Source organism: Eleutherodactylus coqui, chromosome 9 (assembly GCF_035609145.1).
Source record: "Eleutherodactylus coqui strain aEleCoq1 chromosome 9, aEleCoq1.hap1, whole genome shotgun sequence".
In the NCBI taxonomy this organism is placed as follows: domain Eukaryota; kingdom Metazoa; phylum Chordata; class Amphibia; order Anura; family Eleutherodactylidae; genus Eleutherodactylus; species Eleutherodactylus coqui.
The window spans coordinates 95,189,892-95,208,047 of record NC_089845.1 but is presented as its reverse complement, the minus strand read 5'-3'; the positions used below and the strand labels follow the sequence as shown (position 1 = coordinate 95,208,047).

The 18,156-nt window shown below is 47.4% G+C and overlaps 1 pseudogene; it reads right to left on the bottom strand.

Moving 5' to 3' along the window:
* Nucleotides 1-7,264: 7,264 nt before the first annotated feature.
* On the bottom strand, nucleotides 7,265-17,804 carry LOC136578668 (perilipin-2-like; annotated as a pseudogene).
* Between the last annotated feature and the right edge of the window lie 352 nt (nucleotides 17,805-18,156).

Sequence of the window (18,156 nt, the reverse complement as noted above, 5' to 3'; positions counted from 1 at the left end):
AGCCCGTCTCTCTGCTCTTCTTTGGGAATCTACGGAGTTAGAATCAGAAGTGGAGGAAGCTACACATTCGATCACTACTTGGTGTTAAAGAGACCCCAGATGTTGTGAAACTTTGTTCATAGTTTCAGAAACTTGTTTTTTTTTAGTCACTTTTCTGGACTTTATTGAAAAGGACTTTGGTTGTTGCCCTTTGCTACGGCCCTATAAAAACTAAAGTTTTTTTTCCTTCCTCCTCTTTATAGTCAAAACATTTATTTTTGAAAAATGGGATTTATATTGCATTGATGTGATATTGTTATGCAACGTTTACGTTTTGTGCAGGAGGGTAAAGCAACAGTAAAGTTGTTTGCCTCTAGTTAATGTCTGTATGAGTAATTGTTGATTCAAGTTGGAGGTTGAGTTTTCTACCTGTGTAAGTGTGCCAGCATGATCTTCTACCTGTCACAGGGGAGGCATCCACAATATACATCTTTATCTTCAGCTCAATTGGGAGTATATACCTCAGGTTACTACCCATCATGAGATAGTCTTCTGAAATACTGATGAATGATTTAACTTTTTCTGTGTTAATTCTACCAGTCAACCCTTTCTCAGTTTTCTGACTAGTTGCAGTGTGATTCTTTATTTCTCTTTCTACTAGTCCTTGCAGGGAAGAAATATGTAAGTGCCCCACGGCATTGTTAGAGCATCCTGAATTCTGTACAGCCTAACAGATTTTTGTGGTAATGGCCATACCACTTTTCTGCACACGCCATCATAGAAAGTAATGCTAGCCACAAAACGTGATATCATAAGTAGTCTCAGTACACTTTGGTGAGTAAGCTCTAAGTAAGACCGGAGGGCTAGTTGTGTTTACAGGTTTCGCCTTGCACACTCAGTAATTGTGTAGATTGTGCTCCAAATGTTATTGTGTAGGGCACTGAAAGCTAGTCCACTCTGGATGAATGCACTCTGTTTAAGAGGCGCCGGGGTTGGCTTGTTTTTAAGTAGGTGAGAACTCTAGTGGCCTGTTACAACAGGGCCCCTCCATGTATTCATGCATGTGTCTTGTCAGTGTCTTCTGTGTTGCAAGAGTGGTGTGCATTGCCTAGCTGCAGCACTGAAAGGGTTAACTGACTAGTATGTTAGATGACTGTCTGGAAAATGTATCCATTTGTTTGTCATGTGACCTTGTGAGATATGTGCTTGCAAGGTGTGTGCAGGAGAGTTTGCTTCTGTTCTGAGTGTGTTCTGGACCTACTGCAGAGATCTTCAGATGTTCCACACAGGTACCTTTAACCTGTGTGGTTCAGAATGAAAGAAGCAGAGAGTATAGCCTAACAACTGTTGGGGACTACTACCCCATAAGAGTTCGGCATTGTGAACCTAACTGAGTGTGGACTGGTAGAGATTGAAAGAGAGAAGAGAGCGTGGTACTGGGCCAGGACCTACAGATAACTGTGGCTGTGGTTTCTCCTGACGTCCTGTGAGTTTTCCCGGTCACACCGCCTGTATAGGAAACTGATGAACTGTATTTTATGAAGCTGCTAAAGTTGAGTAAAATGACCAATCGCCCATCCGTTTCCAGGGGCCGCATCTTAAAAGGTACCCCTGTGAGTGTGGATTTACTCCGAGAACTAGGAATCCCCTCACGGAAGCTGTGCGAAGGAGGATTTACTCCACCATCTATGAATTTGCTGCTGCAGAAGAAACAGTGGTGTCACGAGTGACTAAAAGGACTCAGTTAATCCCCAAGTGGGTTCCTGTTGACTAATCTGCCCTCGGCCCTTGGACATGTCACCGGTTACCCTCTGGGTGGGGGACCGTAGAGCCACTGTGACAAGGTCAAACTCTACCCCGCTGTCTTCAAGGCCGTGGCCTGCTTCTCGGATGCTGCACCTCCACTACCAGCCAGGAGCTATAGTAGAAGACAAGAATTACTGCTCCTGCACAGTCTGAGGACTTATAGGCAGTTAGCCACACCCACCAGGTGATGCTCCAGGTAGGTGTGATGTCACCAGATGGGTGGAGTCAACTGGAAGGACCAGAGCCTTTTAGGATAAGGGTACATGCATGTTGGCTTGTGTGTCCCGGGTGTAAAACACGCAGTACACAGCATATACTCATCTACATATTCTGCACATTAAGTTGCAGAATTGCCAGCAGGATTCTGCTATTTTCAGTTGCACACCAAAATCAACACGTTAGCAGTGCAAATTTTGGTGTTGAATATCCCTCAGGGGGTCAAATTCCACAAGACTGAGGCAGAATATTCCATTCTGTGTGAAAAGTCCCCAGAGGGAATTTATCATCACAGGAATTTTAATGCAGCTTTTTAGGCTGCCTTTTTTTCCTTCTACAGTTTAAAATGCACTAAATGTATCAAATGTCACATTCTGTGGGAAAGGCTACTTGCCCACCACCAAAAGCGATATCGGACTGTGAACTCAGCCCAATTTTGCGCTTGAGAACAAGCGATGTAACCGCAGATGCAAAATGTTTGTGTCAAAAATGCCTGCCATCACTGCAGTACCGTTGCAATCTGTCAGAGGACTGCAAGTATTTTTCATTGTTTCCCAAAATCCCTGATGTATATGGTTCCATTCAAAAGAATGGGGCTCATATTCGTGCAAGATTTGTGCATTTTACAACACACAAATGTCGCAAGATTTTCACAGTGTGAAAGCGGCCTAAATCTGTTGCATGATTAACCTCTTAAGGAGGCAGCCTTTTTTCCCCCATTTTTTTGTTTGCCCCTAACTTAAAGGGGTTGTCCCGCGCCAAAACGGTTTTTTTTTTCTTCAATAAGCCCCCCGTTCGGCGCGAGACAAACCCAATGCATGTGTTAAAAAAAAACAAAAACGTTTAGTACTTACCCGAATTCCCGCGCTGCGGCGACTTCTTCCTTACCTTACTAAGATGGCTGCCGGGATCTTCACCCACGATGCACCGCGGGTCTTCTCCCATGGTGCACCGTGGGCTCTGTGCGGTCCATTGCCGATTCCAGCCTCCTGATTGGCTGGAAACGGCACACGTGACGGGGCGGAGCTACGAGGAGCCGCTCTCCGGCACAAGCGGCCCCATTCACCAGGGAGAAGACCGGACTGCGCAAGCGCGTCTAATCGGGCGATTAGACGCTGAAATTAGACGGCACCATGGCGACGGGGACGTAGCAACGGAACAGGTAAGTGAATAACTTTTGTATGGCTCATAATTAATGCACAATGTACATTACAAAGTGCATTAATATGGCCATACAGAAGTGCTGAACCCCACTTGCTTTCGCGGGACAACCCCATTAAAAAAAATCATAAGGCCACTTTTACATGGACAACAGCGATATTGCCACAAGAAAATTACAGCGATATCGCAGCTGTGTTCTGTGCAATATCACTGCATTTTCTCGTGTCCTCATTACAATTTTGTGTCGCTACAAAATGCAATGACTGATTGGTTCATCAAGTGCTGCAGTAATTGGCTGAGCCGCGGTGCTCAAGAAGAAATCAGAGTCAGCGCTTCCTTGAGGCGGGATTTATGAACCCCCTGACCAGAAAGCGGTGGCTGAAGACTACAAACAAACTATGAAGAAACTGCCAGAGGAGAAGTATAGCTGAGCAGACAGTGCCTATTAGGTAATTGTTTGGGGTTTTATTTAAATGTTGATAGTGCTTATTTGGCTGTTCTTGTCATATGCTGTCCACAGCATTGGGTAGGGTAAGATGTCTGATATTTTACCACTTGTTTTGTTTTCCTTCCACCCCCACTGCACTGGCTTTCTCCTTTTATTCTTCCCTGGACTAGACTGCCTTAACCCCACCCACTCTTTTGTACTATTTGCCTAACCCAGCCTAAAAGGACTATAAACCAATCACAGACCTGCTGCATCTGGTTAACTTCTCTGCTTGCTACTAGGCAACCTGTAATCACCAAGGGCTTGGAACAATGTCAGACCATAATAAAACGGAGGAATATGAAAAACAACATCATAGCATTTGCATATCTCATGCAGCATATTCAACTTGGTTGTCAACAAAAAATAGTGCTGAAGTCCCCAACTCTGGGGTACTACACCAAAAGCAGCAAGGGTGGAGACTGACTTATTGCCAAAGAGTAAAACAAACCCTAGACTGTTCAAATATATAAATAAGATTAAAGTGTCCCTTTAAAAAAAAAAAAAAAGGGGGGAGGCGTGAGGAGGAGAAAGGTATTCCTATTAAAACTATTCTCCATTGTAGTCAGATGAAAAGGACATGGCAAAGAAGATGCAGAGTGATTAAAAGGAAACTCCATTAACTGTCACCAGCTTGACACATGGAGTGCAGACATGGTTTCAAATAGACAAATCATGCTGGCACACACGCAAAGGTTCCAAGGGAATTAAGTAATGTGATCTTTCTTACATTTAGGGATTCTATCACGACAGGTTCTGTTCCACTGGATTGGCACATAGCCAATATGGTGCCTATATTAAAAAAGGGATCAAAAAGCAAACCTGGAAATTATAGGCCAGTAAGTCTTATTTCTAGTGTGGAAAAATATTTAAAGGCTTTTTAAGAGATGCTATTGTGGATCAAGGAGAAATGGCTGTATAACTCTATCAGCATGGGTTTATGAGAGATCGCTCCTGACAAAACCAATCTGATCAGCTTCCACAAGGAGAGCAGTTCTAGACTGGACCAAGAAGTCTCAATGGCTCTTGTGTATCTGGACTTTTCCAAAAGTATTTGCTACATAAAAGGTTGATTTAAAAAAAACAAAAACGAATGCTTGGTCTGTGTGAGAACACAAGTGGGTAAGTAACTGGGCAGTGATAGAAATCATACATGTGCTGATTGGGGTCATGGTTACTAGTGGGATACCACAGGGGGCAGTATTGGGGCCCCATTTTTACTAGATTAATGACCCGGTAAAAGGGCTGCACGGTAAAATATCAATCTTTTCAGATGACAAAACTAACGTAAGGCTGCCTGTCCAGAGGCGATATGTCAGTTATCTGACGATCATCTAGGCCAACTATGGAAAGCAAAGCCCTGTGTCCACGAGCGGAGAAGCATAGTTTTTTTTTTCTTCTGCTCTCAGGATTAAAATCGTGGCATGGTGCAATTCTCCATGGTTAGCCTGTCAGTGCTCCCCCCCCCTCCCCCTCCTCCCCCATGCAGATTATAGCTAGCCACATTCGGTCCTTTCTAGTGTTAGAGGTTCAAGCAGAAAGGCAAGTGAGGTTTCACATACATGTAAGGTTAGGCACAAAGGCAGGGAAATACATGTCTCCATTAAACACTAAATCGGAAATGACTGAACACACTGATTTGGAAAAGGACTTTGATTTCAGTTAACTGAAGCAACCAGTGTCAGGCTCAAGAAGGACGTAGAGCTTGAGCGGTTACAAAGGCAGGCAACTAAAGTAACAAATGGAAAGTGTGGACTACAATAGCAAGAGAGGTTATCAAAATTGGGGTTATTTCGTTTAGAAAAAGATGGCTAAAGGGCAACTTACCTATGTGTGTGTGTGTGTGTATATATATATATTAGTTTTGTGCTCTGTGCATGGGGTGCGATAAGGGGCTCACCCATTGAAAACTGAAGCTCATCATTTTTATTCAGGGGCATTGTCCCAATAGGGATAGCGCCAGGTATAGCCATTGCTTTAGTTTTTTTTTTTTTGTCAAATGGTGGATAGTTTAGCGTGTAGATAAACCTTGGCGGTTTTCCTATTTTGATGCCTAAATATGTGATGAATGGTTTTGCTATGTTAGTTGGCCAATTGAGTGATGTCCATAGCATAGGACAGGGCGTGCATAGTTCTAGTTTTTTTGCTTTTCATGGGGTTTATTTTATAGCCCAAGAAGACCTCGTATCCGGCTATTATTTTTTATAGCCATTACAGGTGTATTTCTAGGTGTTCTAGAAACAGTAGAATGTTGTCTGCAAATAGGGTCAGCTTCACTTTGTGGGAGCCTATATTTATACCCTTATACACATCTGAGTCAGTCAATCTTTTACTAGGGGCTCTAGTGCCAGGTAGAGTATCAAGGGAGATAGCGAACAGCTCTGTCTTGTGCCTTTGTGGAGTTAAAATGGGGCTGATAAAAAGCCTGGCATGTGTATTATGGCTTTGGGGGGGGGCCAGATGTAGTTCATATTCTTGTTATATTCTCCTTGACAGCAATGCTCAAACTGCTGCATATCTATTGGTTCTGGAGAGTGCTGCTCGAGGCTATATGTAACACTGCTGCATATCTTGGTGGAACGTCTCTCCTTAGAGTATGCTCCCATGTCCTGCTTGACTTTATGTAGATAATGCATAACGTAGTATTTTTTCATTGTTTCCACCAACTCCGTAGAGTTGACTTCGTGATTTCCCAAGAAACCCTGAACCGCGGCAACAAGACTGATCCAAGCTACTATCTCTACTTCTGTGAGCATGTCAGGAAATTTCAAACATTCTATAAGCCTCTGATTTGTGGTCCCACAAAGATGCCAGCTTTTCCCTTTGGCCTCAGTCAGCTTTGGAAAGTTTCATCACTTTAGCTTCTTTATCAAGAGCTGTGACAAACTGTTTCATAAGCTTGAGTTTTAGGTGAAGAGGTGGCATCAGAATCATCTTAAAGTCCACTAGGGGTTCCCACTTGACGTTGCTTCGTCCGACAGTGAAGTCAATACATTCAGGCCATTCTCATCAATGCTAGTTTTAAGTTTTGGCTCTGCTACCCCAAAGACAAACGATAGCAAGAAAACTTTGTGAAGACCCATTAGGAAAGCAACCATCTTGAAGTGTCCAATTACCTCCTAACCATATTGATCGTACTTCAGAACTCGCAACAGGAATTTGACACTACTGTACTATTTAAATTTAAAGTTACAGATTTGACACGGGAGTTGCAGGTGAGCTAGTTCCCTATATGCAACCCATGTCCCATTAGCTCCTTTTGACTTAGCCTTTGTAAACACTCCATTCAGAAGACAAATGCTTAATATATTATATTTAGTAGAGTATTGTGGGCACAAGGCAGTAACAGGCAAGTCAATGCAAGTATTTTATTACTACAAAAGTACATATAAACATGTGTACATAGTGGTTACATTTGGGTAGAGTTTCTATAGAAAAGCAAACACCTAAGAGTAAGACAAAGCAATGTTGGACAAATCCTCACCACTGGCATATATCCTGGTCCTGCCATTACCAGTCCTCAGATGAAGGTGGAGAACAAGGAGATTGCTATGGAATGGAGATGTGTGGTTGGGATTTGGCCATTTAAGTACAGTGTTTCTTCACCTGAAGCTTTTAATGCTCCTTGTTAGCAGAGTCTTCATCAGATTCTTGTTCCCCTTCTAGTCTACCAGCCAGTTGGGGGTTGAAGCCCCCCCTTAACCAGTTTAGGGGAGAGTTGTTCACCAAGAGATCCAGGAGATCCTCCAGAGATCCCTTCATGTTTGTGAGCTGCTCCTTAGTGCTGGTTAAGAGGCCAGCAGACATTTCTCACATCTTGAGCTTTCTTCTGAAGGGTTTGTGGCAGGCCTTGGACACTGGTCACCAGAGACACATGTGGTTTGTAGCTGGTGACTGAGATTGCGGCCAATAGCCGGAGTGCAGGATTCCATGCACTAGAGAGAAATAGACATGTGAGATTTCCAGGGTCTAGATGAGGCAAGCATACACTATAGGGGATTGGCATTACCTCAGTGCTTTCAGGGTGCCCACTAGCATCTTGTCCTGTGCCTTTACTCCACTCCAGCCACTTATTGTAGATCTTCTCCTGTGCATTTTGGAATTTCTTACCAGCATCATCCATGTTTTTTCTTGCATATTCAACCTTGAGGGAATAGGGTAATGTTATATTCACCATGTGTTCATGGGAGAAGTTGTGGAAGATGTCATTACATGGACCCCATATGGTTTATCAGTTCCACTTGTATACATATTGAGGGGGATATATAAATACCAGTGTTTCCATTAGATCAGCATTTCCTAGAGATTGGTCCTCACAATGTTTTCAGGATATCCCATAGACAGAACACCTGTGGCAGTGTCTGAGGTGAAGACAATGACATCACCAGTGAAATACCAAGGAAATTTTGACCCACTGGAGGCCTGTGAGGAGTGGAGTTTGGAAACCGTGCATTAGATATTACACCCACTATATGCCTTGCTAAACATTCCATCCACACAAATTATGGTGCCTTTTAAAACCACTGCATTGATGCTAATTGATGCCCTTATGTAATAGGGCATCTTCAGGTAACAGACTCAAGTAGGCAAACCTATGCAAAAGCAAATCTTTGTTTTTCATGGAAGGGCTCATGTTTGAAGCCCTTCCCTGAAAAACAAACAATTACTGGATGCCGGCAGCAGGATTCTCCAACGCAGCTGTGATCTGCGACAGCTGTGCTAGGGAATTCTTTATTCCCCGCAGGGATGAAGAATTCCTTGGCTGCATCTGTCAGATGTGGCAGGTGCAGCAGCAGGGAATTTTTACTAGCAGGGATGAAGGAAACATCTGCCGCATGCGGCAGATGTTATTCGTCCCCGCAGGGGACATGGCAGCGGCAGAGAGGAAAGTTTATTTTCTACACTAAAATGGTTTCAGGGAAGGGCTTATATGTAAAGCCCTTCCCTGAAGAACAATTCAGGGGTTTCAGCAGACCATTGTTTTCAATGGAGCTGCCGGCCACAGCTCCATTGAAAACAATGTAGAGCATGGGTCACCTTGAAAAATGCACGAGTCTCCCATTGACTTCAATGGGGTTTGTTACTTGAAACGAGCATTACAAAAAGCTCTGCTCGAGTAACGAGAGCCCGAGCATTTTGGTGCTCGCTCATCTCTAATACCAGCATAAATAAAGCTTCTGTAAAAGCATTTTTTCTCTCCCAAAGAGGAATTTGTAGCTTGGCAGAACTAAACCGGAGCAATATTTAGTTCTATTGATTTTCATTATATTACAAGATAGCTTACATATTGCAGTTTAGATTAAAATGCTTGTAAATGAGTTTCTAAGACAGATGCTTTAAAGGAGATGTCTCGAGGCAGCAGTGAATTTTTTTTTTTGCCCAGTCCCCCTTCTTCAGCATACATTACTAAGTACCAATGTAAATGGCTTTTAAAGCCGGTTCCTACTTACAGTTCTGGCGTTTCATGAACTTATAAAAAGTTTCCCAAAGATGGCCGCCGCTTCTTCTCCCTGCGCTTGCTTCAGCCCGACGTGCTCGCTCCCGAGACGCCGGTCACGCTTCGTTTTAGCAGGGAGCTGTCCAGTGCTGATCCTTTCCCCTGCCCAAGGGAATCCAGGCTTCAGTATAGCAGGGAGCTGTCCAGTGCTGAATTCTCAGCAGAAGGTACTGTAATGCCTCCCTGCAATTCACTTTCCACTGTTTTAGATTAAATAGTTTTTTCACCTAAATATATATGCGTGTACACATTTTATATATCTATATCTATATAGTATACGTGTGTACGAGTATACGCATACGCGTATTCGTGAGTATATATACATATATGCATACACCCACGTGTGTCTGTATATATGTGTGTGTGTGGATGTCCAGGCGGTGGACTCCGATGTCCAGGCGGTGGACTCCGATGTCCAGGCGGTGGACTCCGATGTCCAGGCGGTGGACTCCGATGTCCAGGCGGTGGACTCCGATGTCCAGGCGGTGGACTCCGATGTCCAGGCGGTGGACTCCGATGTCCAGGCGGTGGACTCCGATGTCCAGGCGGTGGACTCCGATGTCCAGGCGGTGGACTCCGATGTCCAGGCGGTGGACTCCGATGTCCAGGCGGTGGACTCCGATGTCCAGGCGGTGGACTCCGATGTCCAGGCGGTGGACTCCGATGTCCAGGCGGTGGACTCCGATGTCCAGGCGGTGGACTCCGATGTCCAGGCGGTGGACTCCGATGTCCAGGCGGTGGACTCCGATGTCCAGGCGGTGGACTCCGATGTCCAGGCGGTGGACTCCGATGTCCAGGCGGTGGACTCCGATGTCCAGGCGGTGGACTCCGATGTCCAGGCGGTGGACTCCGATGTCCAGGCGGTGGACTCCGATGTCCAGGCGGTGGACTCCGATGTCCAGGCGGTGGACTCCGATGTCCAGGCGGTGGACTCCGATGTCCAGGCGGTGGACTCCGATGTCCAGGCGGTGGACTCCGATGTCCAGGCGGTGGACTCCGATGTCCAGGCGGTGGACTCCGATGTCCAGGCGGTGGACTCCGATGTCCAGGCGGTGGACTCCGATGTCCAGGCGGTGGACTCCGATGTCCAGGCGGTGGACTCCGATGTCCAGGCGGTGGACTCCGATGTCCAGGCGGTGGACTCCGATGTCCAGGCGGTGGACTCCGATGTCCAGGCGGTGGACTCCGATGTCCAGGCGGTGGACTCCGATGTCCAGGCGGTGGACTCCGATGTCCAGGCGGTGGACTCCGATGTCCAGGCGGTGGACTCCGATGTCCAGGCGGTGGACTCCGATGTCCAGGCGGTGGACTCCGATGTCCAGGCGGTGGACTCCGATGTCCAGGCGGTGGACTCCGATGTCCAGGCGGTGGACTCCGATGTCCAGGCGGTGGACTCCGATGTCCAGGCGGTGGACTCCGATGTCCAGGCGGTGGACTCCGATGTCCAGGCGGTGGACTCCGATGTCCAGGCGGTGGACTCCGATGTCCAGGCGGTGGACTCCGATGTCCAGGCGGTGGACTCCGATGTCCAGGCGGTGGACTCCGATGTCCAGGCGGTGGACTCCGATGTCCAGGCGGTGGACTCCGATGTCCAGGCGGTGGACTCCGATGTCCAGGCGGTGGACTCCGATGTCCAGGCGGTGGACTCCGATGTCCAGGCGGTGGACTCCGATGTCCAGGCGGTGGACTCCGATGTCCAGGCGGTGGACTCCGATGTCCAGGCGGTGGACTCCGATGTCCAGGCGGTGGACTCCGATGTCCAGGCGGTGGACTCCGATGTCCAGGCGGTGGACTCCGATGTCCAGGCGGTGGACTCCGATGTCCAGGCGGTGGACTCCGATGTCCAGGCGGTGGACTCCGATGTCCAGGCGGTGGACTCCGATGTCCAGGCGGTGGACTCCGATGTCCAGGCGGTGGACTCCGATGTCCAGGCGGTGGACTCCGATGTCCAGGCGGTGGACTCCGATGTCCAGGCGGTGGACTCCGATGTCCAGGCGGTGGACTCCGATGTCCAGGCGGTGGACTCCGATGTCCAGGCGGTGGACTCCGATGTCCAGGCGGTGGACTCCGATGTCCAGGCGGTGGACTCCGATGTCCAGGCGGTGGACTCCGATGTCCAGGCGGTGGACTCCGATGTCCAGGCGGTGGACTCCGATGTCCAGGCGGTGGACTCCGATGTCCAGGCGGTAGGCTAACACATCACCTCCGACCCCTCACTTACATGGGCGGCTTCTCGGCTGGGCTTCTCGTCTCCGCTCGGCTGGGCTGGGCTTCTCGTCTCCGCTCGGCTGGGCTGGGCTTCTCGTCTCCGCTCGGCTGGGCTGCTGAAGTTTCTGCACCTTTCTCTAACAGAGGATGGTAGCAGAATGGCCCTCCAGCGCGCTCCCGAGAGGTTACAGCTCGTCTGCGCATGCGCAGAAGAGCTGTAGCGGCTAACACACTGAAGCGGCTCGCGCTGAGCAGAAGACCGGACTGCGCAAGCGCGTCCAAAAAAGCAAGCCGCCAGCGAATTTAGACGGAACCATGGAGACGAGGACGCTAGCAACGGAGCAGGTAAGTGGAATAACTTCTGTATGGCTCATATTTAATGCACGATGTACATTACAAAGTGCATTAATATGGCCATACAGAAGTGTATAAGCCCACTTGATTTCGCGAGACAACCCCTTTAAGCTTAGTAAAGCCATAACAGATCCCTCAAGGAGATTTACTCACCAGGTCAACTGTAATCTGGAGCTGAGCAATGGCTTCCTGGCTTCTGCATTTGGCATCCATGATCCGGGTCACAGCTTGTTGATAAGCTCGTCTGCGGGCCTTGGTAGAGAGGGATCCCAGACGGACGTAGTAGCTGGGCTTATTTTGGGTCAACTCAAAGCCTTCTGGTTTAGTTGCTTCCTCAGCTAAAGTTAGGAGACATTACAGTTGTCTGTATAGATTCTCCAAGGGCTCCATCACTATTCAGATCATGTAGTGTGACCGCAGTACACGATTTCAATAAAAGTGTGCAAATGGAGGGGCAGCTAATCTTCACCAATTGCCAAGCCTAGTGTTTAACCCAGTGTTTGTCATAGTTATGAACACCTTGTTATCACGTTATCCCAGATAGGAAGTCTAGGAGTAGAAGACCTCCTGGCACAGAGGCAAAGTAGCTATGACACAACAGTGTCATTTCGCTCCTACAAAACTAGCTACATCTCCCCTGTGCTGTAGTGATCACGCATCACATAACCCAGCTCTGTCTTTACACTGGGCTGGTTGCTCTTACCCAACTCTTCGTCTGTCGGCGGCAGGTATTGTTCCAGAAGAGATTCAGACTTGGATAGTGCAGCGTCCACACGAACTCTCATCAGCTCCACTACACCGCTTCCCAGGACTGTGCTAATGCTGCCATCTACTACAGCCTTAGTCCTCTCCACACCATCCTGCACAGCTCCCTTAGTTTTATCCACTACTCCTGTGATCCTCTGAACAGCAGCATCCTTGGCCCCAACAACTGCTTCTGAGACACGAGCCACCACCTGCCAGAAGAGACATTTATACCTATGAGCTCCAACCCAGCAACCCACCCCACTATTGTTCACACTGCACCGCTATTACAGAGGAGGTTAGTTTATGGGACATTTATAAGGTCCCTGGGATTTTATAGCTCACCTTCCCAGAAGGCTGATGGAGAATAGGCAGCTTCTCTTCCATCTTATCCAGACCAGCACAGGCCATGTTGTTAGCCAGAGTGACTGTAGAGAGAAAGAAATTACCACAAGTTGCAGTTACAGCTGGTTCCTCATGAGTACTAGAACATGAGATTTAGCCATCTCTTAGAAAGAAGGGCAAAACCTGCACATCTGAAGCAAAGCCCTAATATAGTAGAAGTCAAAGTCAAACCTTCATAGCTATTTTTAAGCTTCCTGTAGCATGTTACCTTGCCATCTCTCCCAATGTTTAAGGAGCTATAACTGGTAAACATCCCCCCACAACATGCAAGCCGCCATATGAAGGCACAGAAGCAGGGGCGTAACCATAGGTGATTCAGAGAATGTGGTTGCATCTGGGCCCAGTAGCCTTGGGGGACCCATAAGGCCTCTCTTCTCCATATAGGGAGCCCAGTACAATGAATAAAGCATTATAATTGGGGGCTCTGTTACAGATTTTGCATTTGGGCCCTGAAGCTTCAAAATCACCCCCGCTGGGATTAAACTTTACTTATGTCAGAAGTAAATAAAGTCTAATCTCCAACATTAGAGTCATCAGTGATGAACCCTCCTCCCATAGACCACCTACTTTGAGGCTCCAGTCGCTGTAGGAGGGGCTCGGCACTGCTCATAGCCACAGAAGTGACGATTCTCACACTTGTCTCTGCGATGTCACATACAGATCTCAGGTAGGGATGGTTGTCTTTGGTGGTCACATAGGCAGAAGACACCAGATCATACGTGGAGCTCACCAATGGGAGGTGCACCAACCTTTCCAGCACATTCTAAGGGGGAACAAGACACACTGAAGTACAGGGAAGGGATAAGAGCATCAACCAGACTTGTGCACTAGTAGTAATACAATTTATATAAAACAGTGTTTCCCCAACTCCAGTCCTCACTGACCCCCTACAGGTCATGTTTTGAGGATTTCCTCAGTATTGCACAGTTGATGTAATAGTTGGTGCGTGAGACATTGCCAGAGGTGTTCTTACTAAAGGATATTCTGAAAACCATGACCTGTTGGGGGTGCTGAGGACTGGAGTTGAGAAACAGTAATCTAAAACAATTTTTTTTTTTTTTTTTTTTTTTTTTTTACAGGGTGGGCCAAGGAAATGTAGCCTTGCACCATACAGTTTTAATAAGGGTGTAAGGGCTTATCCACATGTGTATATCAGCCGGCATTTTTGCAGCTTGCTGATTTAAAGGAGATGTCCCGAGGCAGCAAGTGGGGTTATACACTTCTGTATGGCCATAATAATGCACTTTGTAATATACATTGTGCATTAATTATGAGCCATACAGAAGTTATAAAAAGTTTTTTACTTACCTGCTCCGTTGCTAGCGTCCTGGTCTCCATGGTGCCGACTAATTTTTGGCCTCCGATGGCCAAATTAGCCGCGCTTGCGCAGTCCGGGTCTTCTGCTGTTCTCTATGGGGCTCCGTGTAGCTCCGCCCCGTCACGTGCCGATTCCAGCCAATCAGGAGGCTGGAATCGGCAGTGGACCGCACAGAAGAGCTGCGGTCCACGAAGATAGAGGATCCCGGCGGCCATCTTCAGCGGTAAGTATTGAAGTCACCGGACCGCCGGGATTCAGGTAAGCGCTGTGCGGGTGGTTTTTTTAACCCCTGCATCGGGGTTGTCTCGCGCCGAACGGGGGGGGGGTTTAAAAAAAAAAAAACCCGTTTCGGCGCGGGACATCTCCTTTAATCTACCATTTGATGCATGAGCTTGGCATATATGTCATGGGGCAGGGGTTGACAGCTTAGCTCTGCTAAGCCATCTTCCCTTTCCCCTCTGGCTCACCTCTCTCCTCCCCTCCGGCTGTTTGCAATGGGAATGGGCAGGACAGGGATGGAGCTAGCCTCCTTCCCCTCTCTGCAGCCAGCTAAGCTCCGCCCCCATTTCAAACAGCAGGAAGGGGCAGAGAGGAGAAGGGAAGAAGTTTAGCAGTCATGCTGCTAAACTCCCTCCCACATCCCTTCTCCAGCTGCTATTATTGGACCCCATAGGAGTCAATGGCAGCAGCTGTAGTCTGGCCAGGAAGATGGCTTCCTGCCCAGTGTAAAAGTGCCCATCCGGGCACTTCTACGCCATGGGAAAACACCTGTGATCTGATACATTAGAATCCAATGCATCAGATGGTAGCATATATCGGCCAGCCGTGAATATGCTGGCTGATATGCTTGTGTGAATAAGCCCCAAGGCTGTTTCCAAGTATATTTACACAGGCAATTGTCTTGTGCAATGCTACAAGATAATTTTTTTTTTGGAGCTCACAGAAATCTCCCATTATTTCCAACTTGTGCGAAAAATAGATAAATGTATGCATGCAAGTGTGATGAGACTAGGTGTCTGCATGTGGCGTAAGTTGCATTGGAAAGTCTCAGGCACAAACACACAAAAACCCTGTTTAAATACACATTAGCATAGGCCTCCAATGTGCCACAATCAGGGCTTTACTTAAGTGCCCCTTGCAAATGTCAGTTGGACCCAAATAGCAATTGAATCCCACCATCGAATCGGAGATTATATGTATAAACGTACACCCCTTGTGCAGACTTCATATGGAAGATACAAAAATAGAGGTCACGGAGAGCGCCAAACACCTTAAGAAGTGATCACAATAATGATAATGTGATAACTCACCTGGTGCCTGACATGTCACCCTAAGGTGATCATGCCCACACCCAACATCCTGGTATGCTCATAGCGATTTCTTTAACCAGAAAACACCGAAATCGATGAAAAAAATAATCCAGCTCACTGGAGAGCTGCAGGTCACAACAAAACTCTGTTCCTCATTAGAGGTCAGATAAAGTCAGAGAGAAAATGGAAGAAAAGACTATAGACCTGCGCTACTTAGCATATAGATAACCAATAATGAATGTCCCAATAGCCAGTCTTGGGATAGAGACAAAGAAATTTATTTTAAACAAATAGAAGATAGAGGTCACAGCCTCATAAAACAAAATACTTGCAGGATCCTTTTAGGGTGCATGCACAGCTGAACAGCTGCACTGCAGATTTTGGTGATGTCAGCATCAATACCCACATGGTTCATGAGGAGTTTTACCCTACATGCTAGTTGGAACGCTCATGGTGGGAGATACATATCTATGGCAGCCTCTTCACAACTGAGTCCACAAGGGTCAGTCAGATAACATGAAGTTGTGTTTCCGCATATGGAGGTTTCTCAGCTGCTACTGAAAAAAAGCTTCTGCCTAGTGGATGTGCTCAACTCCCCCATTATATAGAACAGGGTGGGGATCCATCACAAGCAGTCAGTAATATCCCTATTAGAGAATACTCAGCACTTACCTGCTGCTCCATCTCAGCCAGATTACCTGGAATCACCTGCAAGAAACAAGAACTGACAACCCTGAACCACCAAACTCTGACACCAGTCAGCAGCCACACCTTCCCAGAAGCTCCAGCAGAAGAAAAGAATGACAACTCTTGGAGAGTCCATGGACTTATAGGCATCTAACCACACCCACCAGAATGACATCATGGGAGGGGCGTGGTCTCCTTGAATTCCAGGACTCTGGTCATAGTTGTAACTAGCATGGGGGAAATTTATTGTGTGCAGTATTAGGCTGGATTCACACGAACGTATATCGGCTCGGTTTTCACGCCGAGCCGATATACATCATCCTCATCTGCGGGGAGGATGTAAGAGCCAGGAGTAGGAACTGAGCTCCCGCCCCCTCTCTGCCTTCTCTCCGCCCCGCTGCACTATTTGCAATGAAAGGAGACGGGACGGGGCGGGGCTAAGTTCCGAGAATTAGCTCTGCCCCCGCCCCGCCTCTCCCCATTGCAAATAGTGCAGAGGGGCGAAGAGGAGGCAGAGAGGGGGCAGGAGCTCAGTTCCTGCTCCTGGCTCCTCCAGCCTCCCCCCCCCCCTGCAGATGAGGACGACGTATACCGGCTCGGCGTGAAAACCGAGCCGATATATGTTCGTGTGAATGCAGCCTTATTGAAGTTCATTTTGCTGGAGGCAACATTACTATTACTTGCAACAAATTTATGAAAATGTTGCACGCTATTGCTACTTTTGTGGTATCCTTAAATATGTCTAGAGATGTTCTTACATTTCTTATGCCACTCAGCAAGGGGTACATTTATTACTGGTGTTGCAACAGAATTCTGTCATTAGTTGCGCTTTATTACACAAATCAATTCAGACAAATTTACTACTGATTTATGCAAAGAATATACTGTATATTACGCTTCTCACTCAACTTTTCAAAAATGTCAATAAAAGTGGGCGGAATTTGAGCAGAGTGAAGTTTTTAGACAGATTTAAAAGTCGTAACTTTTTAACCTCTTAGAGACCAGGGTGTTTTTGTCTTAAGGGTGCATTCAGACGACCGTATATCAGCCGGGTATTCACACCAGCCGATATACGGCGTCTCTCTCTGCAGGGGGGGGGGGGGGGGGGAGTATGGAAGAGTCGGGAGCAGTGCTAAAACTTGTGTGATCTCTGCATGGGAGTACATACACTTGTATTGTCCCAAGTACACAGCATTAATTTGCACAGTGCTTTAGTCTCTATAAATAGCTACTTCAGGTTGGGGTTTGCTGTATATCTCCAGTTCTCTAGTAAATCTTTACAGAAGTGTGTTGGGGCTTGTGTGCATAGCTGTAATACCGCTCAGTCTGAGATGTAATAGGGATTGCATAGACGTGAGTGCTATAGGTCTCTGACTTCATACAGTACAGACATATAGACTTCAGGAGGAAGTATAAATGTAATAGGAAAAGGAATTGTCTCGGTAGGTGCTTCAGTGTCTTCCTGTCCCTACGGTGGCCAGATTAAGTAAGCTCCAGGGAAACAGCAGAGTACTCACCGGCACACTGTGCGAAGATCCCCTGAAAGGTAGTCCCTGCATCCCCGACCTGCGCCTGGGAAGCCGTAAGGCGCCGCAGCAGCGCTGGTCTTCCTGTGCTGGTCTGCATCTTCATGCCGCCGCTGCTGCGATCGGATAGTTTCTCCTGGCAGGGGAACGGCAGCGGTGGCCTCCCTGGGGTTCCTCAGCGCGCATACGGTGACATCGTCCGGCGTGGTGACGTCACACGCTCGACGTAGGGGGCATGGCTACCGACACAGACCCGGAAATGGCGCCAAATTTGAAAAGTTTCTCTATAAAAGCAGGCTTTACTCCACAAAAGTTATCCTGCTGACTGCCAGAAGTGCCAAAAGCATGTCTCCACGCGACAGCTCAGCACGAGAGGGAGAAACAGAGACCATACAAACTGTGAGTAGGCTATATGCCAAAAAATGGAACATGCAAATTTGTCATTTATGCCGAATTGG